The 27,449-nt window shown below is 46.0% G+C and overlaps 1 protein-coding gene across 2 annotated transcripts in view; it reads left to right on the forward strand.

The window, feature by feature from the left end:
* LOC106748242 (uncharacterized protein KIAA1522-like) overlaps positions 1 to 27,449 on the forward strand; it is a 192,199-nt gene that overhangs the window by 67,425 nt on the left and 97,325 nt on the right. The gene's annotated exons all lie outside the window — the stretch shown is intronic.

The raw sequence follows: 27,449 nt of genomic DNA on the forward strand, positions 1-27,449 counted from the left end.
GTGAGTCGTAAAACGTAATATCGATAATTGCGTCGACACTTACCCATCGATATTTACTTGACATCGATATTTTTTGCCTAATCCTAGTTTCGCGGCGCAGAATTACCATCGGAAAGTCGCCTTGGGACTTAAAAATCGAGAATGGGAAGTACGGCGGGAACGGAATTCAATCAATCTCGGACGCGCGCGCGGAGAGTGTCCTTCGATTATATAATTCGATCCTCCGGTCGCGCGGAAGGGCAACGTGCGCGAGCGCACTAATGGTCGGCGTGACACTCGCTCTCTCTATCTCGATCTCCCGAGTGCCGCCGAGTGCTCGCAGGAATTCGATTAGGGTGGATTAGTCGGTACGCGCGGGAGCGTCGTCCTGGTGGCGGGCCAGGACACCCGATGCCGCTCTCTCTCTCTCGCGGCCGTTCTCTCGGAGCGAGACGTCAGATCGCGAAGACAAAGCTATCCATCCGAGAGCGGCCGGGAGGACGGGCGCATTCCATCGCCTTACGAGGCGTCGCACGCACACACACACACACACACGCGCACACCGCACGTCCGCATCTGAACCTGGAAGCCTGCGGTTGCGTCTACGCCGTGGCGGGGTCACGCGACCTCTTGTCTCTCTTTCTCTATCTCTCTCTTTCTTTCTCGAAGGGAAAGAGAAACAGACGAGCCGGGGTGCTCGGGTCGCGCCTCGGTCTGAACCTGCCTGCCCACCGATTCCGTGGGCCCGAAAATCGGTCTAACGATCGTTCTCGAAGTGCTGGTAATGCTCCCCCGGGTATACGTCGCTCGCGCACGTGCATACGGCGGCTATGTACGTGCGCGTTCGCCTGCGTGCGTGGCTCGGTTGGCCGAATTTCGGGCATCGAGGCGCTCGGTGTAATTGGGCCGAGAAAGAGGGAGCTAATCGCAGTGCCTGGTAATTCGTACGTTGTCGGATATTTTGACGGAGTGACTCGGAGCGATTCAATTATCTCTCTCTTTCTCTCTCTCTCTCTCTCTCTCGTTCTCTCGGAGCACTTCGGCCGCGCCTCGTGTCGACGTCGTTGAATCTATTCGTTTCTGGCCCGCGGCCCGGTTACTCCGGGACCTCCGAGAGGTCCGCCGGGTCGGCAGGTATACTCGCAGAGAGATAGAAATAGGGAGTCTCTGTAGGAAAATACGCGCGCGCGCCCGCGAGAGAGAGAGAGAGAGAGGGGGAAAGAGTGACTCCCTTTTATATTTTTCTTTTTACTTAAAATTAGAATTGAACTTTTCGACCGATCTATTTATCCCTTGTGTGATCTTTTCGTAAAAATCTTCGCCTCCGTGACAGATTCGAGAGAGTCCAGGATTAAACATCTCATACGAAATTTTCCGCAGAAAGGGATCTAAAAAGTTTAAAAAATATTCATATCTTATGTTAACGTAAACAGAGAGAAAGAGAGAGAGAGAGAGAGAGAGAAAGTAAGTTGTGATATTTATTACGGCATCGACACGCTTTTAGACTACCGCTCGAATAATATTCACCTTCGCTCTTTTCTCCATACATTCCGATCGTCTCCCAATATCGGCGAAACGTGTTACCAACCGGTCGGAGGTTTCTCGAGCGACTCTCACGGCACGCTAATCCTTTAATATCACTTTACAAGGCGATCCACGTGCACGCATGAAATTATGAGAAAGGCGACACCGGTCAGCCCTTCTCGTTCCCGTCTCGATCTCTCTCTCTCTCTCTCTCTCTTTCTCGCTTGACAACCAAAGGAATATCGATCGACGACGACGACGACGTGGTTTCTCACAGCGCGCATCCTCTCTCTCTTTTTGCTCACCCTTGGTTGGTCCACTTTTTCACTCCTCACCGTCCGGTTTTTTTTCCATTCCCCGATATTCCCCGAAGAAGCGTCGTGTTAAAAGCGCGCGAGGCGTGCGTGTCACGCGAAGGGTAGGCCGTCGAAGAGGGAGGCCCGCGTTCATTCGTAGCTCGTGGAAGATACGAGACCTCAGAGCGAGGAGCCACCTCCGTGACCTGAACCGGTCCGCCTCTCGCGGTCGTTCTATGCGGGTCAGCGGTTCTCAGCTCTTTCAGGGGACGCGAAGCACCGCGAGCGACGTGGCTTTGGAGACGAGCGAATCGATCATTCTGTCGTCTCGACGTCCTTTCGTATCATTCGTTAAATTTACCCCTCGTTCTTCCTTCTTCTTCCCGAAGTCGGGGTTATAATTGCCGCGACGTAGTCGGAACCATCCCGAGTAAAAACGTGTCTGGTAGGCCTAAGTAGTAGCTAGCTAGTGCAGGCTAGATTAAATTTTCTAGCTTGTTGCTAGTTCGTCATCGGCTGATTATTCACTGAAATGCAGAATGTCGGTCTTGTGATCTAGCCGTTATATATGAAATAAAATGGAATAGATGATGCTGCCCATCCTAAAATATATGGTCTAGCTGCTATATATACCAATCATTAATGTTTAAAAATGAGCTCGCAGATGAAAAATTGAGGTATATCGTTCCGTAGAAATCTTAAAGAAGCAATAGTGAGTGTTAGATTACTGTCTGGCAACTAGTTAAGTTTCTTCATCCCGTAACTGTGATTTCCTTTGTTTATAACCGTCAGTTTATTTATCCAACCATTAACTAGCCATTATGAGTAGTGAGCGTTATATCACTGGTCAGCACCGACATTAGAGACAAATTTAGTACCTCGTGGTGAAACACGCACCACGATGTTCAATTTTTATTAAAGGTCCGTCAGTGAACGACTGCCACTGGGAGAGTAACGATGAGAAAAAAAAAAAACTGTTCCTCCCCACCGGAGATGGTGATTCCCCTTGGATCTTGCGGAAGAAGTTCGATTTACATTTGTAAATTTATCGCCGCTGTGCGAAATTTCGATCCTCTTTGTGCGGAAACGCGCGGCGGCTCGCGTAGACAGCGCGCGATTGTGCGCACGGCTGCGGCGTTTCTTTCGTTGTTACCGCCGCGCGAGATCAGTTATGGCGATGTATCGCGCGGGGGTCAATAAGATTCACCCCAGATCCTGCCAATAAACCGCGGTTCGCTTGAAACGGAATCTTATATCGCGTACGCCGGAAGTCGTTGCGGATGAGCGCGATCGGCGGCCGCGCTCTCGCGAAGATCGATCGGCGCGACGGAGAGGGAAAGAAGAGAGAATAAGAGAGAGAGAGAGAGAGAGGACAGGCAAACTGAGAAAGAGGGAAGCGAGCTCGTAGCGATAAATTAAATTACGAGCCATCAAGGTCGTTAACGTTCGATTTATCGCGGAATTGAGGATCGATTGGAAGCGAGAAACAACGAGCGAGCACCGTCGAAGCTGCATCGTGTTCCCTCCGCTCTGCTAATAAATAGCGGTTTCATCGCCGTCGCCGCGCCGCAACACTCGGCACAATGTAGACTAAGTACGCGTAAAGACTTTTACATAATACGCGTTACGTAAGGCGCGCGGTTACTTATAGAATAGGGGTTAACGCGGGTCTGGGCTGGTGACTGGCACGGTAGCAGCTTTCGGCAAGTGTCGCTTCGATTCGAGGAAATAACGTCGCGCGCATTATCGTCCCGCATCCGTTTTTTTTTCCGCGATTTGTTCGCGACAGGCCGCGCGGAGTCGACGTTTAACGATCGATACAGTCGGGTACAGAACACGGTCGAACAAATAAATCGCGGGGGAAACGCGGCCGCGCGAGAGAGCGGCGGGATTTCAAGCGCGTTCGACGAAACGGACGTCGTAAAGGTAACGAATTTTATGTCCCTCGGGAGGGTTAACGCATCTCTCTCTCTCTCTCTCTCTCTCTCTCGGCGGCTGTTCTGCAACAGTTGGCAACGGTTTCATACATCGGTTATCGTTTTACGATCGCGCGGAAGTAGCCGCGCGACCTCGTGCGCGCGCTTCTTCTTCGCCGCCGCTCCGTAGAGAAGAAATGCCTGGCGCTGCGCGGTATGCGGAACGCCTCGGATGTTCCGCTTATCACCGACAGATAAGAATTGCCGCGCGTTTATCTCTCGGATAATTCGCGATGATTATTCCGGTCTTCTTATCGGCGACGTTGTTGCACCCCTCTCTCTCTCTCTCTCTCTCTCTCTCTTTCTTAATTGCTTGACTCAGGCATCCGAAATGCCAAAAATCTTTCATATCCTTTCTGTAACTCTAAGGTATATGAGAGGAAAAATGCAGGGCGTGTCTGAACTCTACTGACAAACAGTCGGGATTTTATGTTGAGGAATAAGTAAAAAAGTCCTAGCGTAAACATGTATCCTCAGAAGCTTGATTTTTGAGATATAGCTTTGAGAAGATGACTACGATGAAAGAAAATGTGCGTCACGATAAGCGGGTCAGGAATGAAACACTTTTTTATCTGTTTTTGAAGATAGTATTGATCAATTTTGATATTTCTGAATATTAACCGAAGAACCGTTCATTGTGACGTTAGTATATTATTACCGTGTCATGAGTGAACTTAAAAAATGTATAAAAAAAAATGTATATATGTATAAATAATAATTCCACTCCACAGATGTTAATTGTGCATTGATAATGGAGGCAAATATTTTTAACAATTCTTGTAATAATATGTGTCTAATTACTTATTCGTAAAACACGAATGGATAGAATGTATTTTTTAAAACCGCGGTATATTTCATAAACTATGGCTCGTATTCTGAACTCTCTTTTATCGATAAAAGTGCCTTAAATATGGCTTCTCAGCCAATCAGATAGCTAAACCACTCTTAAAGGCATTTTTATCGATAAAAATGAGTTCAGAATATGGACTTATATAAGTGAGAACGTGTATTTACTGAGATTTTTTTTTTTATTTATTTCTTTTTTATATAGAATCTATTTGATGAGCTTTTCGGCGAAGTTCTGATATATCATGTGTTCTACTCTACTCTAGTTCATTTTACTCCATTCTACTCTGCTCCAATTTTCTCTACTTTATTCTGTTCTCTCTCTCTCTCTCTCTCTGTCTTTGAGAGAATTTTCTTGACTACGGCAGTCTCGCGGGGAACGCGCTCCGAGCGATTCCTCGTCACGAGCGCGTCGCTATGAGACATCGTTTATCGCTCGTGCCTGCGAATGGGCCAGCCGCGAGACGGTTTTCGAGTGTTTACTTAGTGTAGTTTAAATATACAGTCCGACCTACTTCACACCGGTGCCAGACGTCACGCTGCGCTCTCGTACGGGAAAACGAAGGTAGCGCGTTTTGCTAGAGATAACGGATAGTTGCGGGAGAGGGGGGGTTAGATAAAAATCGGAATTTAATATTTCGCGAGCTCGGGGATAAGAGATCGTCAGCTTTACGACGAGGTGAATTATGTCGCATTCTGCCTATACATTGACAGATGTGAGGGAACCCGAGGGGGAGGCAGGGCGGGGACTCGCGACGGAGTCGAAACGCTGTCGTAAGAAGTTGCGAAAGAGTTTTGAAGGCTCTTTTCGCGCGTCTATCAAATATTATGCGTTAACGCCGCGGCGTTCAATCGCGACTAGTATTAATTCCAATTGATTAGACTCGCGGCAATCCAAGGAGAGCAAAAATGTATATCATTAATAAATCGTAAATAACTCCGCGCGCTGTGTCGCACGCACACAGAAACACCATCGTGAGACGTTCGTGCGAGCTTACGTAAGCCATTATATAATAGTGCATCGTGGTATATCAGTAACTGATCCCAGCGGGCGCATAAAACAGACGCGGTCGGTTGCGAATAATAAGCGAAAAAAAGAGAGACACGTCACCGACCGGGCCACCGACAAGATGGATAGAAAAAGAGAGAGAGAGAGAGAGAGAGAGATCCTCTCGTCATACACGTCCAGAATGCCGGTTCGCGTGCAGCTGTTTTGCCGCGGTTGTTATTGCACAACCTCGCACAGTCGTCGTCGTCGTCACCTTCCTCGGTGACACGTCACCTCTGACTTTTGCATCGCGACGTGCCGGCCTCGGCAGTGCAAGGAGCAGCATACGTGCTCGCAAGCATCGCGGCGCGCGCGCGCGCGCGCGTCTTTTCTCGAAACGGTCTAATCTGCACACGGTTGCATATCTCTCGACAGCAGCGGAGGCACGTATCTCTCTGTCTCTCCAGCTGGAAATTTTTTATCCGACGGACTCGCCGAGACGAAAGAGAGAGAGAGAGAGAGACCCTGTTACGTCTCCTTTTTTTGACTCGCAGGAGCATCGGGGTCGTTCCTTGGTCACGCGGAGTCCTCGGCCGATCCGTGGGCTCTCCTCGCGTGTTTTCCGCAGATAACAGAAATGTCAGTGGCTGGTATGGTAATCGCGGGGCCGTAGTGACCAAGTGGCAAACTATTTTCGTCTATCGTTTTATCGTTGAATAATTCTTCTCTGCACAAGTGGCACGTCGTCGTCGGAGTTTTTTGTTTGACCTCTCTCTCTCTCTCTCTCTTTCTCTCTCTTTCTCTCTCTGCCGTGTCAAGGTCCAAGGACCAGCACCAGACACCCGTATCGGTTAATTTCGCGCGATACCCGCCTTTGGAAGACGGACGGCAGTGCGAGGTACGCTCTGTTTTTTTGTGTTCCCTTCGGCGTCCCCGTCGGCGGAAATTCAACCAATCAAGATTAATCGGTCTCGCTCGACGACGACTCGTCCATAATGCGCCTGTCTATAATTTTATTATTTATAGTGGTGGTTTACCCTTTTCTCTTTTTCTCTCTCTCTCTCCTCATTTATTTATATCTACACACGCCGGAGTGGATCTGATAACGAGCAAAAAAAAAAACGCATTGTGATGTAAACCGACGGCGCGCGCGATTTCCTTATAAACGGATCACGCTAGTTGACCTCTGGCCATAATTACACGGGGGTCGCAGCTTTAATGGCTTGGCCTACGCGATTGTTCTCGAGGATGCGGCGTGCGTAAATAAGCAACGACTCCGACCCTGACGCGGACAGCCTCTTGTTCGGTGACCGTGCGGTTGGTCCAGCGCGGTTCATAGACCAACGACCGTGACGCGCTCGCTTAATGCTTACCCGCACGTATTCCTCGATAGTGCCTCGTCGTGCTCTTTTTGCAAAATGCAAATCCTCGCGCAGAGGCCGTGATGTGTGAACGGGATCGCGAAGAGCCTCTCGCGGAGTGCGTTTCGGTGAGAGAAAGAGAGAGAGAAAAAAAAGAGAAAGAGCACTCGCGAAGGAAACGAGGATATCTCAGTTAACGCGCGAGTTTTCCTTGTGCGCTCATTCGCGGAAACGCCGGTAAACGGATTTGACGAATCGGCTTTCGCAAGTCAAAAGACACTTGATACCCGAGTCGTCGGGCATTCGCGAACTTTCAGATCCTGCCATTAACGTACCGGAAAGCCGACTGATATTTTCAGAACTCGTCAAGACGTCTGATCTACGGACAGGTTATATCCGTCGCTCTCTCACTCGAGCTCTTTTCTCACGTAACTCAGGGCGATTGTCTAAATTGTTTAATTTATACTTCACGGTTTGCACGCAGCAGAACGCTACTGGGATTTGTAGAGGAGATGTTATGGCTCTTGCAGGTAATAGGCTCTCCTTAATATTTCTCCACTCTACTTATCTTTTTCGAAGTTTTCTTATTGAAATCATTATTCCATGAGTCAGTAATGCAAGATAAGTCTAAAAGTCTATTTGTTTTGTCCTTTTGACAGTCTATATCTTTAGCTTTTTCACAAGCAAGTCAGTATCTACATTAAAAATTCATGATTATATTCATTGTTGTTCTTTCTAAGAGGATTTATTTCGAATAAATACAGAAATGTGCAAAAAAGCACTATATTTTTTAAAACGAAACCATTTTTTTTTATTTATTTTAACGGGGGACCACATCACCACTCCTGTCCCTCTTCTGTCCATTACGCAGTGTCGCTACACTTTTTTACACGTAACGTCCTAAGTAATGAATATTTCATTTGAGTCTAGAGTCGATTAAACGACACTTTGACGAATGTAATCGTTAGGTTTTCAGTACAAAATACTGATTATTAATAGTTATTGTACAAAATGGGAGGCTTTTCCTCTATTTCCTCTTACCTTTTCGTACCCACTTTTTTTCGTTTCGCCGTTCCGCGCGCTGCGGCGATTCCTAAAGCGTTCTCGCGCTACCGCGATCTCTTCGGGAATTTATCTCCTGTAATCGGATATGCGGCGTTATTATGTCACGCGGCGCAACAGCCGCCAACGAGCCACGTCCGAGCGCGGTAATCATTGCGTGCCTGTACGATAGTAATTCACAAAGCCGACTCGGCCGATCTCTATCTCATTCGCGAACACGCGTCAGAATTCGGCCTCTATATCGCCCCGGGCGCGGGCGTCTCCCACGTTCCTTGCTCGATTCCCAGACTTTCGTTTCGAGGGGAAGATCGATATCGACGGCTCACCAGAGGCGAGAGTCGCTCGGAGACGTTCGTCTCCGTGGACCGTCGGAGGAGGAGACGAAGACTCCGCTTGGATTCTCTCCCAAGTGCCATTCAGAAATGGAAAGGCAGATGCGAGGCAGGTACGGCGATGTCGTACTTCTTATTTCGTAACTGTAAATTTACCCGTGCGCACACGAGAGAGCGTCCTTAGAAAAATATCGCGACTCCCGTTTTGACCTCGAACAATGCCGGTACTCGGGCTTCTGTTTGCCGTTTGAAAGCAATCGATCCGGTCGATTAACCAATACGCAGCCTCTCTCTCTCTTTTTCTCTCCGTCGCTCGTTTCCAATTTCAAAATAGTCTCTTCGTCCACATTTTCACGCGCCTTTCCGCCGCTTAAAAGGACACTATGGTCGACCAAGGTAAAGACGCGAGAGCGAGAGACTTGACATCGGGCGAGAGTGCATTGTGCGCGACTCGAGCTACAAGTAGGTGCGCGCGTATGTGTGTATGCGGGATGCCTCGTGCAGGAATTGTCGTAAATGTCTTCATCCGTAAGATATGAGATGCCGTGGGCGTCCGCGAGTGCGCGCGGACTCTCTCGTGGACACCGACTGCTTTCGGACGTGTTAACTCCGTGGGAGGAGTCGCAGGAGTGGGTGAAGGTGAGATAGAGGCAATAGGGCATCTTGTGTCTGAGATACGTGGAGAGACGAGACTCTGAAAACGGCCCGAGGTTTTCGCACGCGCGAACTTCCCAAATGAGAATACAATGCGGGACGAGAAAGCCGGTCCCTCGAATGTCGCTCGTGGATGTGTCAATGATTCCCGTAGAAGGAGCTGAGGAATGTAGGAACCGAGGACAAAGTCAGCCCTTTCCGGCCCCGTTCGAGTCGGCGGTCGTAGGACGAAGAGGGCACGTTTGAACGGCGAGTAAAAGTTCCGCGCGAAATATATGTACGCGCATAGATTTCTTTTTAGATCTCGCAGAGGAAAGATAGAAGAAAGGGAGTAAGATGACGAAGGTTACTCAGTCGACTGTAAACATTATTTTTTATACGCATGAAAGATTTAGCCTACGTCATCTTTATGGGGGCAATGGTGACGAATTTGACAAGTTCTCAAAAAATGTTAATTACATAGAATCACAATTTATTTATAAATCTTTTAGTTTTGCAGGTGATAGGCAAGGCTTAAGCTGCTCGGAAAAAATTTGATCGTTATTTTTACGTCACTATAAAAATGAGGAAAAATCGACAAATCTTGAAATCGCTACTTCCCTCCCCCCCCCCCTCTCTCTCACATATTTAGCAGTTTATTTTCGTGGATGTTTAATGTTCAATTTCGCGGGACAGTCGATTCGAACCTCCGGGTTTCACTTGATTATTAATCTAATCATAATCATCACTCAATCAGTTTAATCACGATGATCGCCATTTGGTTAATCGTCGGTTGAGTTTTGTTTTGCAGCCGCGGAAATGAATCCTTCGTGTTGCGCACGCAATACGATCGGTACGTGTTATGATCGGTGGCTCCGTTTTGTCGTGAAACGTGATTATACGATTTCGCGATCGCTCGTGCGCCGCGAGCTCGCGTAAATTTCTCGCGTTCGACACTTCCGTGATTCATCGCGTCAGACAACCGACTTTTCTCGGCATGTATGTACGTACATACATACATACGTACGTACGTACGTACGTACGTATGACGGCTCGCGTCCCTCACCTCCTCGGCCGTATTCCCGAAGCGGTGAAATTCCAACGAGGCTCTAAGGCTTAGAGTCCTCGTTGTTGCGTGTTGGCGTTGCACGTGGGTTGGGCACCACGTTGAGCCCTCAACACAATGATATATCCCGGGCCACGTATACGGGAATAGGTCGGGACCCCGTCGTGTCAGAGGTGAGGCCGCACCCTGCATTGTGTCGTGCCCACGTGACCGTCGTGCAAGTCGTCATTCGTGTCAGCGTGAATCTGCCCCGGACTTTCGAGATCTCCCGACGCCTGAACTTCGACATCGGAGAAGCAGGAAACGGCCGAGGGGGAAGCGGTCCGTGCGTTTACGCAATCGCGGAGTCCCGACGCGATGCGAGTCACGCTTCATGCGCCGCGATGCGCGTAAAATGCGCGAGATCGCGATGTAATCGTTTCGCGGGAGAAGTGACACGCGCGTCTAGTTACGCTGTCGCACGTCTGTTGGATTCTTGGAAGCGGTTCATCTAGCTCGTTTACAGGTGTTACAGGTGTTTCGTAGACTGAACTTTTCAAATAGCCTCGGAGGAAACAATTCTCTAAAGTATAGGCAAACATGATGTCAAGAGGAAATAACTTTTCTTTTTTTAATTTCACTTGCGACAAACGATAATGATGTTCAGACGTCACAACGAATGATCACAGTAAGAAACATTTTGTACTTGTGTAAAATCGATCCCTAAGATTTTTGTATTAAATTTTTAATATATATGTGTGTTGATTTAAGATATTGTTTTTATGTTATCTCAACATTGTGTTGTGCGATATTCAATACGTATAAATGTCAAAATAACATATGTTATTCTCCGATATCGATTAACGTATTAATTTCGTTAATTTTTTACATAATATTTGTGGTACTCTTCAACATATTCACCTTGTGTTAAATTAACACAAAATTTGAATGGACCATTTGCGGAATATCTTAAATTAACGCATGTGTTTAATTTAACAATTTAACGATGAATTTTTTACTATGATTCTTCGGTTAATATGCGGAAATATCAAAATTGACAGGTATCATCTTCAAAAACAGCTAAAAAAAAAATTGTTACATCAACATTTGTAATCCGCTTATCGTGATATATTTTCCTTCATCGTTCGAAGGCTATATCTAAAAAATAGCTTAAGCGAACATTAAGCGTTTACTCAGACTTTCTCATTTATTTCTCAATATAGAATCTGTAGTTTGTCGGTGGAGTTCAGGTACACACCTTATATATTGTCGGAAAGGAGAGTCGCGAGAGGCGAGTTCGAAGGGTGACGTGCCATCTATCAATCAGACGAGATGCCGGATCGACGCTGCCGCCGATCGTCTCTCGCGTGCGTCGTAAATAAATATATCCCGCCGCTTAATAGACATATTAGCTTGATTATCACGGGTTATTGATTAATTCGATCACCGTGTCAGAAGCGAGCTACACCCCGCGCATTGTGCCGCCCACGCGGCCCCCTCGTGCCGGCACTGCTCGCCTGCTTCGAATGGGTATATCGTTTCAATATCGCCGTATCGCCGCCTAATGGCCGGATCGCAAAGGTTGCGACTGTCATATTACCGTTTCCCGTACCTATCTGTTATTGCGTGCCTCTTAAAGACGTAGCCATTAGTCAAAAGCCTTAATCGCACGCTTTTTTTCTCACCGGTCACCTCGCCGCGCCTCTTTTGCACGGCGGATCGACCGAAGTCGCGGTTTATAGGAGGCCGCGAAATCCTCTGTGCGTTAACGCCGACTTCATCGGCGAAGGAAATCGTATGCGTGCGCGCGCCCATGTAGTCGTCTTCGTCATGAATTTCATAATAGTCTGCTTAATCTCTCTCCGCAAAATTATTAACACAACATCGAGGTCGAATCGTATGCAGACGCGTATCTCCCTTCATCTCTTTTTCCCCTTCCCCCTATCCCTGCTTCTCTTTTCTCGATCTAATCAATATATTTGTCTGTCTGTATCGCTGAATCGATATCGTGATTTACGAGATACCGTATAAAGAATCCTTTATTCAATAATCCGCGAATGGGGTTCGCGTATTTCCGTCGAATTATTTTACATTGCGAGATATAGAATTGGTCAAAATAATTTTAGGTTCAACATACCAACGAAATTTTCTTTCAGTAAAATCAATAGGCATTTTAAACTGCTTTATATTGTTAAATTTAGCTTTTATGAAATTTAGCTGTTTAGAGAGGAAAATTTAGAAAAAGGGAGAACGCAAATTCGTGACACAAAATAAAAAATTGTATGTTAAATTTAACACATTTCACATGTCTCAAACGATCCACATAAATTTTTCTGTTAATTTACGCAAAGTGAATACGTTGCAAGGTAATGCAAATATTATGTAAGAAATCGACGCAAAATTAATATCCATAATTGACACTGAAATATAAAATGTGTTATTTTAACACTTACATACGTTGAATATCGACTCAACATAAAATATTAAGATAACATAAATACAATGTGTTAAATTAATATACGCGTGTATTAAAAACTTAACATGAAACTTTTAACAAGGACCGCTTTTAATATAACTACGAAGTATTTTTTCCTGCGCATTTTCCGGACAAAATTGCGAATGCCAAGCTATATGAACTGTTTTTTTTTTGTTCCAGGTAAGCAAAACGTTTTGCGCGCATACCTGAGAGAGATAGAGTGCTGCCGAGTGCAGAGAGAACCCGGTCGAGCGCACGCTCTTCTCGCGGAAATCGTGCTCCAGGTACATACACTCGCCACGAATCGTCGATCGCATCGACGGTGCAAGTTCGGCAAGTTGTAGCCTTCGGTCGATAGCCGTATTTCTGTCTCAAATTATTACATTCTCGGCCGTCGAGTCGGACCTCGAGGAATTCTCACACTTTGGCGCGGCGGTCGCGCGTGCGCTCGCAAGGAAATCTAAAACGAAACTTTCGTTCGCCGTCCGCTAAAAGTGCACAGCGCCTAAAGACACGTAGAGGTCGGAGGATTTATGAGAGCGTCGACCTTTCGCGTTTGTAACGTTGATGCGTGTGTGTGTGTGTGTGTTGCGCGCCGCGTTTTTTCTTCCGCCGCAAAGACGCGCGTTTGCGCGATGCGATGTAACAAACCGGGCTAAGATAATATGGTTGTGGTATTAATTAATTCGATGTGCGAATTAATTAATACCACAACTATATACCTCGGCGTCGCTTCGAATTTAGAACGTATGTGTATGGTCAGTCACAAAAAAGTTGCAACTTTTTGTTCTTTTTTCGATAAGTCTTGTGACACATCTCGTATCCAATAAGCAAATATATTTCCTCACAATCATTAAAAAACAAATTCTCTTCATCGAACATGAGATGCGTTCTGAAACTTAAAAAAAAAAAGGGGTTGCAACCAGTTTGTGACTGACCATACGTATTATGGGAGCCATCGTAAGAGAAAGAAAGAGAGAGAGATAGAGAGAGAGAGGAGAGGTGGGAGAAAAAAGAGGAAGGAGGGGCCAGGGAACAAGATAACAGTGGTCAACAAGATAAATCGATAAAACCTATATTTTATGGTTACCTTCTGTTGACTCTGTTTTTCATGTTTAATATTTAAAAAATCCTTAGCACGTCATTTTTTATGAGAAGGAAAATTCTAAATCCATCTCGCGATGCAAAAGTGATACGAGAAGGAAAGTAAAGCAGATATTCTATTAAAATTGACGTTTTGATATTTCCACGACAGAATAGTTGTACGTGCTACAAAGCTTTTATTGATGTTTTAGTATCCAGCGAGCAATATTGACCAAAACCGCCTTATTTGATTCGTGTTATAAAAAAAAATCCTTCATTTGTTGACTCACGCGATTTCAATTATAGAGCGAGCCAAAGCTCGGAGGAAAACGCTGGATTCGAGAGACGCGTTAAATATTACGATCGGTAGCGCACGATAATCACCTAATTACGAGGGAATCACGAGTCGAAGGGTCTCGGGTCGGGGGCGATGATAAATTGCACGATGCGCGCGCGGCCCGCTCTCGTTCGCAACCCCTATTATACAGTTGTTCCGTGACGCATTTGACATGTTCGGTCCGGCGTTAATTACCACATCTGCGACGTGAGCCAATTACCGCGTGCAGTATATAAGCCACGCCAACGTATCATTAATACCGCGTTTCAGTGCATTCCGCGCCGTTCCGCGCTGGACTCGTTACCACGCCACGGAACCGAGATCGACTACGAGATCGATCGAAGGGCCACGGCACGTTCGTCTCGATCGTCAGAATTTATTGAAGCGCTAACCTTTCGCGTTTTCATCGTACTCTCTCTCTCTCTCTCTCTCTCTCTCTCTCTCTCTCTCTCTCTATACACAGAGAAAAAGGTTTCTNTACACAGAGAAAAAGGTTTCTTTGAATTTAATATACCTGTTTGAGTTGGTTTAAACAACATAATTTAATATCAAATATCATTTTGTTTCAATGAAAATGTTATTTCACCAAAGTAAACTATGTTGTTTAATAGAAAAGAACGGTATTATTTAGAGAAAATAATATCTCGTTTCGATAAAAAAAGAAATCATTTTTTTATTATATATTAAATATTGATTCAGTGAAACAGAAAAATTCTTTAATATTTTCCTCGCATAGTATTACTTCTTTCAAATAATTTATTGTAATTTTTGAATGAAAGTACAAAAGAAATACGTTATTTGATATGACAAAAATATTTATTGTTTGAGGAACCGAACAACCTTGTTTGTTGAATCGAACATTCGTTTATTTGCGCTATCCCGACGGATTTACTTCAATTAAAGAAATTTTACTAAATCCAGATAAATCTTTCTCGGTGTATATGCATCTCTCTTCTTCCACCATGTCTCGCATCCTTTCCTCGCCGCCACCCTTCTCGGGTCTGATTCTCGTCACGACGCACGACGCTCCTCTTTTTGTTCTTCTCTGTCGTTCACCTCCTTCTCATTCCGCGTGCAAGCACTCTCTCAGGACGGCAATTATATCTAATAACCTGCGACATGAAGGAGTCTCTGTCGACGGCTTCGATTCGCGAGAAAATCGCGCAATTTACTTCCTGAGTAGCGTAAAAGGCTACGGTCTGCAGCTGTATAAAAAAATATTTTTCTTATATAGCGAGATAGCCGTAAAAATTCCAAAAGATTTCTCGCGTGATACTTGACATTTTTGGGAATATTTGGGATTTTTGGAATGTTCGAACGGGCGAATTGGATCGCCAATCGAATTTCCACCTTTAGTCGTCGCGACGAAAGAGAGTTGAGAATGCGGAGACGTCGGTAACCCTATGACGACGACGACGTCTACTTGGTCGCGATAAAGATGTAAATCGCGGTGTAAGCGAGGAGAAGTACGAGCGCGGCAGCGGTCCGCTATTAATTCATGCATGCATTGTTACGTGTCAAGGCGTGCGGTGTATCTGTCGGCAGATCATCGTGACGAGATAAGCGAGCGAAAACGTTTCTCCTCTCGCGATCGGCAGCCTCCTCTCTCGCGAAGGGTCGCCGTGGCGGACGGAACGTGGTGGTAGGAAACGCGAGTAGAGTTACGGCCACGTGACGAAAAGCTTCCCGGCTTCTTCCCGGCCCGGGAAGATTAATCGCGCGCGCGTCCGAAAGGACCCTGGGCGATAATTCTTTCAACCTTTGACGCGGGATCGTCAGTCTTCCGAGATACTAATAAAAAAACCCCGAAAAAGACTCGATCCCATTCGGAATTACTGAGTCCGGAAGAGATCAAGAGACTTTGAAAAGAATGCATGTGATACCTCATCTCCTTCGACTTCGAATTAACGTTGCGTTGTTAATTCTGAGAGTATAACGCCCGCGATTCTGACACCGAAGCAACGTCATTGATCTTTCAGGCTGAAGCATCATGGGAGAAATGACAAAAGTCGTGGTTTTTTTATCTTCTATGGATTACTTACATTTATTAAGTTTATTGTCAATTTTTGTTTGTTGTCTGGTTTATTGTCTTTGTAGATTGGTTGTTGTCAAGAAATCAGTTAGTCTCTTTGGATAAGGTTAATGATAGCAGTGGTTACATGGATCTAATTTTTTTATCCTAATTTACAATTCATTTAGTTTTTATTGTTACCTAAAGCATTCCTGTAATTTTTGAAAGTTTTAGAATTGTATTATAAAACTCAATAGTTTTCTTAAAACTATTATTTCAACGCAGAAACTTCCTTGGAACTTATTTTAACACAAAAATTTCCTTGGAACTTTTATTTTAACACGTTGAATGCCACGGGGGTCACCGGTGACCGGCGCTATGATGTTACCGCGTTTTATTAAATTACGTGTGACGTATAATTAATTGCATCTACAAAATAGGTTGTACAGCCAGTAATGAGCTAATGAAACAAGCTAACAGATGCGTATCCTGAATTATATTTATTTACTGCAGCTTTAGTGATTTAATTGAATCAATTAGGCGTTTGTACGATCGATGGAAATCAGCGTGGCATTCAACGTGTTAATGTAGATAAAAATTTGCCTAAAATTTTTATTCGAACGCAAAAACAAATTTGAAATGAAAAGAAATCGATCACATCGAGAAGTCTTGTTATTTCTAAGCCTAACAAAAAAAAGAAAAGAACAAAATCCTTGCAATTTTTCTGAAAATAAGCGTTTCAACCTGTAAGTAGGCGTGTAACTTTTTGAAGAACAAAACAACTGCCGTCTATATCTGAGTTGTTCAAATATTATCGACGCTACTTCATTAAGTTCAAGTCACGATGTGCGCGAGTAAACGATGGAGGCAAGTTACTGAAAACGCCGATGTCGCAGACATTGTGTGCTCTATCCGAGTCCCATCGGACGCGCGCGACTAATCTCCCCGGATTGGGAAGAAATCGGAAAGCTTTTTATCACGTGGCCGTAACTCGAATGGTTTACTCTAGTAAAACGAGAAAACGGAGAAACATTCGTTTGTTCACGCATCTGTGAATCAATTTGGCCACCCACTCACGGATCAAGAACGCTAAAGTCTCCTCCCGTGATATTATTGCTGAGCAACCCCTCGAGTAACATCATAGGCCACCCAGGCCTTTAAGAATTTACGTTCGACCAACACCTCAGTGGCCTGACGCGTTGAAATAAAATGGCGGTGACTTACCTACAGGAGCTGACACGGGTTCTTTCACAAAGGTTGAAAGTCAACTGAGTAATGAGAGTGGAATAGAAGCGGGGCGGAAACGTTTTACGTAAAACGTGGAAGTGGCGGTGAGCGAAAGAGAACTCGCGTAGGCCTCCTAATCCTAACATGTTACTGTCGGGGTTAAGAACGCGAGAATCACTTAGGGCCGCCGTTTTCCCAGCTCGGTCGAAGCCGCGTTAATTCCACCGCGTCTCGCTCGATTCGATTTATCTGCTTAACAGTCGCGAGTCTCTTTTTACCGCGGCTCGCATCCGCGTCGCGGCAATAAATTCCACGTCGTTGGGCCTTGGAACGCGCTCGTTCACTCACTCTCTCGCTCGCTCGTGGTTAATGCGGCTCGTTGCACCGATACAATGGACGACTACGAATCGGCAAATCTCTCGTTACGGCGGGGAGACGCGCGCGCGAAGGTCGGCGATTTGTCGCGTAATGCACGCGATATCAACGATCTCGAGGTCGCGATCGCCGTGACCGCCGCGTCAGACGCGCGGTAACACGTGTCTAGCTTCCAGTGAGAATTTAATTGCTCGGGCTTTCATTTGCCTAATGCCGTCTCTCTTCGCCGGAGATCCTTTCTCGCGATTCCTCTCGTTCGCTCGCACGTTCGCTCGTGTGTACGGCAGGAAAGAACGCTCCGACGATCGCTCCTCGTTCTTCCCCCCGTTCTTCGCTCGGCTGTCGACGGTGTGATGTTATTTTTAATTTTCTCGCGCGAAAGTTAACAAATGAGACGTCACCGTTACTAATTTACGATCCTCGACGCTCCTCCCGATCTCTAAGTGCTCTCAAACTGGCGCGTCTCGCGGTGGATTTATCGCCGGCACCGTCCGGTGGGGCGCGTATGTGTGAACAGTGTGTTGTCACATTCCGGCCTCCTCGTATCAACTCTTGATATCGGAGCGTGACCGTGCTGGTATCGCCAACTCGATGGAGCCTATCTGATGGAGCGTCCGCGCCGTATCATCTGTAATGAGGCGACTCGCGTCATTGTAGTAATTAAAAATAACGTCGATGATGCATCGCGACGAGGTTCGCCGGCTAACTGGTCCGCTTATCAGGCATCGGTCTCTCTTACGTGTATACGCCTGATCGTTTGATCTCGCTCGTATAAATGCGACAGTAAAATCGCCTGTATCGCTCGAGGAACGTACTCATCACTTGGAAAGAGTCCAATTAGAGAGCTTCGCTTCTACACGGTAAAAAAATTTTGTGCCAGAACGATCCGCGGAAATTTCTCTGTTACCTCAACACGGTGAATACGCTAAATAGTGCACAGAAATATATGTTAAATTAATATATTTACCTCGTTAAAATATTGCTTTTTAACGTATTCATTTTGTTAAAATGATATAAAAATTTTAATCGACTGTTATCAACATGACATCTTTTAACGTATACACATAGAAAAAAGTGTCAGTGTTTATTTGATTTAAGTAAAATATTTATACGATTCAAATAAAATTTAATTTAATTTAGGTAAAAAATTGCTAAGGAGTATTGAAGTAATTATTTACTTGTGTCTAGTATTTTTTTTTTTCTGTACTCGTCATCTTTAAATTATCCGTTACCGATTGGAATTTTTCTCGGCTCGCCTTGTAATTGTGTGAAAAAATATGTAGGGTAAAGGTAGGGCAAGGTATCTCCCTTTTTCTTCTGGGTATGAGACGGGCGGGTTAAACACGATCCCTGGAATCCTAAGACTCATCGGCTCATCCTTTGTGCTTCTTCTTCTTTTCATTTATTTTTTTTATTTGCCCGACCCTCGTGGTAATAGAAAACAAGCGACGGAGCGATGATTCTGATTTTCCACGTCGTTGGGTGTTGCGTGGAACGTTCACGCGGGTCCGAAGGAAGGTTAGAGAGGTACGGAAGTTCATTAGCGAGGTATAATCTCGGACTCGACATTCCTCGTCCGCCGACCTTTGGACCTCTCCTCGGGTCAGGGAGAATTTCGAGAGACCAAGCCGCAGGTAACACACCTCGCGGGCACCGGAGCGGTGTGCAACGGTTGTATCCCAAATCTTACGTAAAGGAAACCAGTCTTTCCACTTTGCTACGCGTGATTTATTTTAACAAACGGGGGACGCCCGTGATTTCGACATAGTAAATCGATTTAGCTGCCTCCGCGCTTATCTATACGCCCTGCGTTACAGGAGCGCTCGATTCGCGAGACCGAGGCCGTGTCGAGGACTCGAGACGAAATTTTCGTTCTGCATTAACCCTGCGGATTCCATCGAACTCGCAGGGCCAGTCGGGAGAATCTTGCCGTACAACGTTATCTATTTAACTCGCGATCTTAACAGACCGTGTTGTTGACGCTTGAGGGAGGAGATTTATTTGCAAATTATTTAATATTCGACATTATCTTAAAAAGATCGCATTACTGCAGTTTTTACTTTTCATTTCAATAAGCAACATATTAATTATGTAACATATTCGATTACGGATAGAGTGGGCGCAATAAGCAAGTATTAATATAATAATAATAATAATAATAATCGCTTTATAGGATGCAATAGTTATAGAATCGTACATGGCTTAAGGAATTCTTAATAAACTTTGTGTTGAAAAGGCGAGATGTTGGAAACGTTGGTGTTGATATCAATCAAGGATGAAATGTAGGTGGAGTATCGAAATAACTAGATATTGAATGATTCGGAAATACTAGGTTCTTTGTATGTTTTTACATATAGCGAACGGCAGCAAGCAAATAATAATTTTTTTGAAGTATCACAATACACGGTAAAAAATTTGGTGTTAAAAACAATCCACTGAGATTTTGTTTCATTTTAACATATGTTGTTTTTGTGTACTTTTTAACACACTCCCCATATTAAAGTAACACAAAATCTCAGTGAACCGATTTAACACAAATTTTTTATCGTGTAGAACAATAACACGTACGCCGTTGTATCTCGAGATTTCCCGTTGGTCTCTCAAGTTCGACGGGGAATTTACGGGCTCAATGGAGAAGTAAAATTTCGATTCGGGTTGCCAATAACGAAAAAGTCGAAAAGTACGAGCCGTTATCGCCGTTCCGAGGGATTATTTCACACGGTTTCGAGTCGCAACGTGAGTCACCGCGTTACCGTCCGCCGACGCTCTTCGTCACGAGATCTCTCGTCTTTGAGTTTCGCGCGGTTCAGCCAGCCGTCGAGGGGCCTAACGACCTGGCCTGAGCGATACGATAAGTCGCTAATTTACGTTTACCAACGATACCGTGGCGGTCGGTCGCGTGGGTGGCCCGTTGTACGGCGCCTCACGATATATCCAGCCCGCTCGGGGAAGCCGTCGGACATGCTCGCGATTAATTAGCTAGGCTACGATATCGCGACGACGACGAAAGTGTAATCGCGGCCGGATCGGTCACGCTTTTCGGGACGCGGCGGCGAGAACGATCCGACATTCTCGAAGAGCGACGCGCGCGCGATCTCTGTGTTATCCAGTGTGTATTGGTGCAATCAGTGCATGGGCCATGTTATTAGACGCACTTTGATTTTTTAGAATAGAATATTTTTCAGAATATATGACACCCTGTTTGCGAGCGACTTTTCAAAAGTGTGCGGTCGAAGAGTTAAGGAAGATCGGAGAGATAAAAATCAGACGATAAGGAAGAAATTAAAATTGGACTGTGTGAATCGCGTGCAGATCCGAGCGAACTGAGCGAGGATGATTGAAATTCCCTCTTCCGCGTGCCGGTTTCGTACGAAGCTCACGATCGTTCCGGCTCTCGATAATCAATGAGGCATTAATTACCACACGCGGGACCACCGCGTCGTCTCTGTGGCTCGCCCGGGCACTCGTAAAGCGTCACAAAACGCGAACCGGTATTCAACTGCCGTTACGTATTTTGTCTACGGTGCCGCGCGGTATTATGGCTTCGTTAAGAGCCCCTTTAAGGCGACATCGCGACTCCTTCACACGGGGGCCGGAAAAATAGCCGGGATGTGTGAGAGACACACGCGTTGTACCGTTCGGCTTTATTTATGCTCGCGCTCTCCGCGATGCAGGCGAAGCTCTCTTCGGAGCGGAGAGCGTCTCGTTTGTTGTCGGCCGGCGATCGTTCTCTCGCGCCGCCGTCAATTGTGATCGGGTTCGCGGACGCTGACGAAGCGATTATAACATGAGATAGGTAAGAGAGAGAGAGAGAGAGAGAGGTGCACGCGCGAGGTGGCGGGTAGACACGGCGACCGGACCGGGAGTTATATCCAGGGTCACATAACCGTTTTCTGATGACACTCGGTGAGTAATACATCACTCGAAATGATGCGTGCTGACGAGCACACGCGGTGAGTTTCGCGCCGCCGCTCTCTATATAAGGATCATCCACTCGCGCGCGTATCATTAACTCGGCGGAGGTCGCGCAGGTCCTCTCCGCGGTGCGACGACGTTCGACGTGGCGACGGCGCCGCGCAGCGTTTTCCCGCGTCAACGAGGAATTTATACGCGCAATATATTCTGCCGGTAATCAGCGGTCGCGCGTTGAGAGAGGATGTGAATTTATAACAGGGAACGACGGGAAGCGGAGAGGAGGATATCCCCTCGCGCGCGCAGCCGAGCCGACGTAGAAAACGCGAACCGCTTTTCCGCTTTCACGATTCGCCCGGAGGGACTCTCCGAGGAGGGATCCCCCTCTCTTGTGGTCTCTTCCCTCCGAGATTCTTCCGCATCGATCACTCTCTGTAGGTGCGAGCGCGGTGTATCATCATTGAGAAGCGGTCGATAATCACGGAGGCACGGGAGGAGAAAGGAATTAGCTGTCCATGTGGTACAACTGAAATTTACTTACACTGAGAAGAAGAGGCTTAAAAATGTATCCGTGAAGTGTAAGGTTTATCTCACGGAAATGTACGTTTATTTAAATACGGCGAAATATAATTGTATTCCTAGCAAATTAATTAATTAAAAGGAAACTTACTTAGATATATTTCCACGAAAATATATATTTCGTTACCACAGTCAAATTTTCTCTAATCGATAAACATCGAAGGTAGTGTCACAAGAAACACTTACTTCGCAAAGTTTCAATTTCTTTTTCTCAGTGTACCAGATCTCATTTTTACTTGTGGAAGCTAGTTTTTCGCTACGGGAGCCAGTTCTTTTTCCGTGGAGTTCGTTGTAAATATGATGAAACAAAAAAGTGCATTCAACTATTTGCTAAGGAGTATTGTAGTAATTATTGGTAATTATTTTACTTAGTTAATTACTTACTTAATCCAAGTAAAATAATTACTTCAACACTGCCCATTGGCAAATATTTATTTGAATGTAGCACTTTTTTTCTTTCAGTGCAATTCTAATTGGCACGTATCTCGTAATTGGACGACAATGGCGAAAATGATAATTTATCGTATTCGCAAGAAGGGAGAGGAGCGAAGAGATGAATTTTCTCTCTCTCTCTCTCTCTCTCTGCCTTGCGCGCGCGCGTAAAAACTTCGGATGCCATTGTTCGGCGGAGCTCGCGGAGATCGCATCCCGCATGAGGGGGAAAACGGGAGTCCGAGATGGCGGAGAAGGACACGGGCGGCGGAGTGGAATCAGGTACGTGGGTCGGGCAGAGGCCAGACTCCGGACCGCGCGACGAGTCACCTGCGGTGTGACCGATGCGAGCCGTCAGCGAACGCGCTCGCTATCATCTCACCGAGTCCCTGGCCTTCTTCGTCATCGTGCCTAATGCTAACTGCTCGCCCCGGCTCGGTAGCGTACAGTCCTCTGCAAGAGTCTCGGGTCTCTAGGTCGTTTCGTGAAATTACAGAATCTGTAATAAATCAGTAAGAGATGTTGATGGCCGTCTAATTGAGAATCGTCGCTCGATGATGAGCGCGATCATTTCAATCTCAGCGGAAGGATAGAATTGTTCGGCAGTGTAAAATTTACACTATTGCCCTCAATATCCAGCGACGGTTCTTATTAACCTATTATTCTTATCGGTTGTTTATCATCACTTTCTAAAGTGCAATTAATATATTATCACTGAGAAGCACTCAATAGCCATTAGTGGTCATAACTATAAGTATAGTACTGCAAATCAGAAAACTTTTGTTGAAAAGCAATAACTGTGAAATATTTTCCAAGTAAATTACCGACTCGAAATATTTACTTGATCCAAGTAAAATTTATTTAATCTAAATAAAAATTGCTGCAGAATATTGAAGTAATTATTTACTGGAATCTAGTATTTTTTTCTGCGTATATATATACGATCAAATATAAACGAGCCTTTTGTAAAAAAAAACCATATATTTTTCAAAACCAATTCTAATTTACATTTTTCTTATTTTTCTACATAGTCCCCCATCTTATCTATACACTTCCTCCAACGGTCTGGTAATTTTTTAATCCCGGTATCATAAAAAGTTCGCGGACGTGTATCAAACCAATTGTATGTGTACGAACTGCTGCACCTCCTCGTTTGTTGCGAAGCGCTGTCCGCCAAGGACAGCTTCCTTGAGTGGCCCAAACATATGGAAATCGCATGGTGACAGGTTTGGGCTCTAGGGTGGATGTTCTAGGACAGCCCAGTGCATATCGGCCAATTTTTGTTGTGTTACTCATCGTGATTGCTGCTGAGAGTAAGAAGCACGTGGCGCGCCAACGTGTTACTGCTGCGGTCTGGCGTAGTCATTGAGAAACAACACACTTCTGATCGGAATGTCGCGCCTTTTTGGCAGTTCGAACTGAAGTTTCTGAGAGATTTTAAAAACAGTTAAGTGCCGATCGCCTTCGATGAGTTCTCGAACAGTCTCGGTGTTCTGCGCTGTGATGCTGGTGCGGGGACGGCGGCAATGTTTTCAACACGCTCCCGTTCTTTTTTAAATTCGTTACACCACTGCTTCACCCGAGCCCATGACAGGGTTCTTTCCCTGAACTGTGAGAGTAAACGGCGCCGAATTCCAGCAACATTTACATTTTCGTTGACGAGAAACTTAATAATAACACGTTGTGCAACTGCGGGGTGCACCTCTTTCTCGCTCATCGTGATTGCTGCTGAGAGTAAGAAGCACGTGGCGCGCCAACGTTATTATTGCTTTCCACATGACCCCTCCACTGTCCGAAACGCTGCAGACCCCTCACGTCGCCGACGGGCGCGCAATTTGAAAAAGCACGTTTATATTTGATCCACCCTCGTATGTATACAGGATGTTCCAGATCAACATGAACTTCGTGAGGGCGTACAACAGGTTGAGGTGAATAAAAAAGTCTCGTACTATTTTGCAAACAATACGCAAAGTTTCGAGTTATTAATTAAAGAAGCTTCTGGCCATTTTCAATAATTAATAACTCGAAATTTTATGCGTTATTTGCAAAATGGTAGGGAACTTTTTCGTTCGTCTCAATCCGTTGCACACCCTCATGAAGTTTGTCTATGTTGGACATCCTGTATATATTTCTGCTATAGGACACGCAACAGCGATTTGTGAATCTTTTACTGGCCAAAATCAGTGAGATATGAGACAAAAGAGCTGAATGGAAATGTTTCCAGTAGAAATTTGAGCAGTAATTACCGATCAAATACCGTTTTACCGATTACCGACTCAATCGGCGACATTTCCACTGACTCGACTCTAGAGAACAGAGTGTCGTCAATATCTTTCTTCGCTTGAAATCGTAATATCCACAATGGCCACTCGTCCTGGACGACATATTCTGTCGATTCGAATTCATTTCGGGAACTCGCGCTGCAAAAAATGCACAGGCGATCGTCCGCGATCGTTTCCCCGCGTGGTCTCGCGAAACGGCGTCTTCCGCGTTCTTTACTGCGCGCGGAATTCAGCGCGATGAAGTAATTTAGTAGAGCCTCCTCCCTCCATTCCCTTTACCTCCGCTTCGACGGGCGGGAGGATGCGTACACGCGTTCGTCGAGGTTTTTCCGCGCGCTTGTGATGTTACGCGAGAGAATCGCCCGCTGCTAATTGCCGCTCGTACGAGAGAGAGAGAGAGAGAGTAAAGTCAAGTTCGCTGCCATCATCCGTCGTTCGCCGGCAACCTGTTGAGCTTCATTGTCAGAGATATTCCGTTCCTCCACAGTCACCTGTGCCACGTGGCAATTAGCCGGCGCATGTGCGCGCGGCCAGCACGAGAGGGAAAAAAAATCCAAACCGATGATGCCGCGAGAGCGCGCGTTAATTAACGGCTGTAATCGCGCGCGAGCAAGCGTGCGTACAAAGAGAGAGAGAGAGAGAGAGCAGAGACGACTGCATGTTGGTTAACTTTGAGTTCGCGAACCTCTCTCTCTCTCAAACCCCGTCCGTGTCCCTCATCCGTCGTCGGCTTCATTGTAATCTGGCTCTTTGCGTGATATCTTCTTTCTGCATTGAGGTATCTTCTTTTCGAGTCAGAAGACTTCTCGCACGCGCCCGCGCGCGGTAATTTGTTGTCTATTTGTCAATATAATTCCTCACGCTAATTCGCCGCGTGTGCTTGGCGCGTCCGCCATATGGCGGAAATCCGACGTCGTCAGCCGACTCGTCGCGGATGAAAATGGAAAGCGCGATGCTCGGCGGGGGAGGGAGGGGGGTCTCGATTTATCGGTATATACCACACGGCGAGTTATGCGCGAGGCTCGACCTTTGATCGAGCGAAGTATTCCCCTCCTCCCCTCTGCCAGCTCTCGTCGCTTCTTTTCTTGTTCTTCTATCGTCACGCTCTGACCTTCCCGGCGACTTCGCAGGTGAGATAATCTATAGATGCGCTAATCGCTCATCGCGCGCGCGCACGTGGCCGTATTATGTTTCCACCCACGCGCGACCCGTTTCCTCTATCTCTCGGAAACACGCTCGTGCGATCGCTCGCTTCCGCGGTCTTTATCGACTCGGTAAAAAAAAGGCATTATTAATACGGCATATTAAAGCAAAAAGTCGATTTCGTATTCCAGAATGATTGCGAGCTCTCTTGCAATTTACGATCATGTTTATACATTAGATTATTGTTACGTCAGATTACGATCTGCGTATTAGGCGAATTAACGCGAGGGAGAAGATAATAGAGGAGAAGCGTTAAAACTAACGTGTACAGAAAAAAAAATGCTAGATTCAAATAAATAATTACTTAAGAGGATCCATTTCCACGTGATAAAAAGTATGTAAAATTAAAGATGACACGTAAGAGTATATACACTTCACAGAATAATGTGATTTTAATGCTTCTGTTTTTGACAATTTTCTAGTATGCATCACGGATATGTCGGTTTTGGGGTCTACTTTCTCGATGCGTCGTTTCGCCGGCTTCTTACAAAATAGTTATTTGCAAGGCAATATATAACAATTGCCCGAAAAAAAAACTACAACTTTGTACTTTGATAAAGAAATGCTGCCGCTTTGCATTCACACACATAAATCTGAATTCTCTAGCGTGATTTTTACAGCCCAAAAACGAGACATGGTGGGCCAATGTTGGCGCTTCTCCTCGAACGATTTTACAGAATTCACGCGTAAAACGAGCCCGGTAACGGCCGGTGTTGAATGTGATTTTCTTCCTGCCGTTGCGCGCGGCAACTCGAAATTGCTAAGGCTCGGCCGAAGAAGACATTTCGGCATTTTATTCCGCACAAGGTAGCTCTCCGGACTCCACGAGGAGGCAGGCAAAAGTAAGCGGAGTTGTCGCAATCGTGATGACTCGCGGTCGGCCGGCCACTCGACCTTTGGTCGGCTGACTGCGTACTCGACCTCTCTTCCTTCCTTCGTTTATCCTACCATCGTCCGCGGGCGCGCTTCCTCTCTCCTTTTCGCCATCCTCCTACATCTTTCGCGAGAGCCCGACGCGTACGCGCTCGCGGCAGAGAGAATCGTTCGCGTGCTAATCGCACCTTGTGCGCGCGCGAGGCGACTGCGAGGTCGCACGGTGCTCTTTGTTTGTCATCCGCCCGCAATAATCCGCCGGCTCGCTCTCTCGTTAAACGTACGTGGCCGAGGAGAAAAAAAGAGACGGAGAGAAAAACGGTGCCGGGACGTGCGCGCGAGACTCGATGTGCAATTGCGCGTGGAAAGTTTCCTGCGGCAGGTCCGAATCGCTCGCGGCTTCGATCTGTAGCCGAACATCGTCGATTATACTGATCACGTGTGCTGGGCGAATGTAATGTAACGTGATGATATAGCAAATGTAATATAATATAATGTTATATAACACACGTGAGTAATATAATTTTCGACGTCCGCCTACATTTGCAGGTGTTCGATGTCCTCGCGAATTCCGAATTCCATCGGAGGAAAAACTCTGTTCGTTCACTCGGAAGCGA

The sequence above is a fragment of the Dinoponera quadriceps genome, unplaced genomic scaffold (assembly GCF_001313825.1).
Source record: "Dinoponera quadriceps isolate SergipeBrazil2010 unplaced genomic scaffold, ASM131382v1 scaffold123, whole genome shotgun sequence".
Classification (NCBI taxonomy): domain Eukaryota; kingdom Metazoa; phylum Arthropoda; class Insecta; order Hymenoptera; family Formicidae; genus Dinoponera; species Dinoponera quadriceps.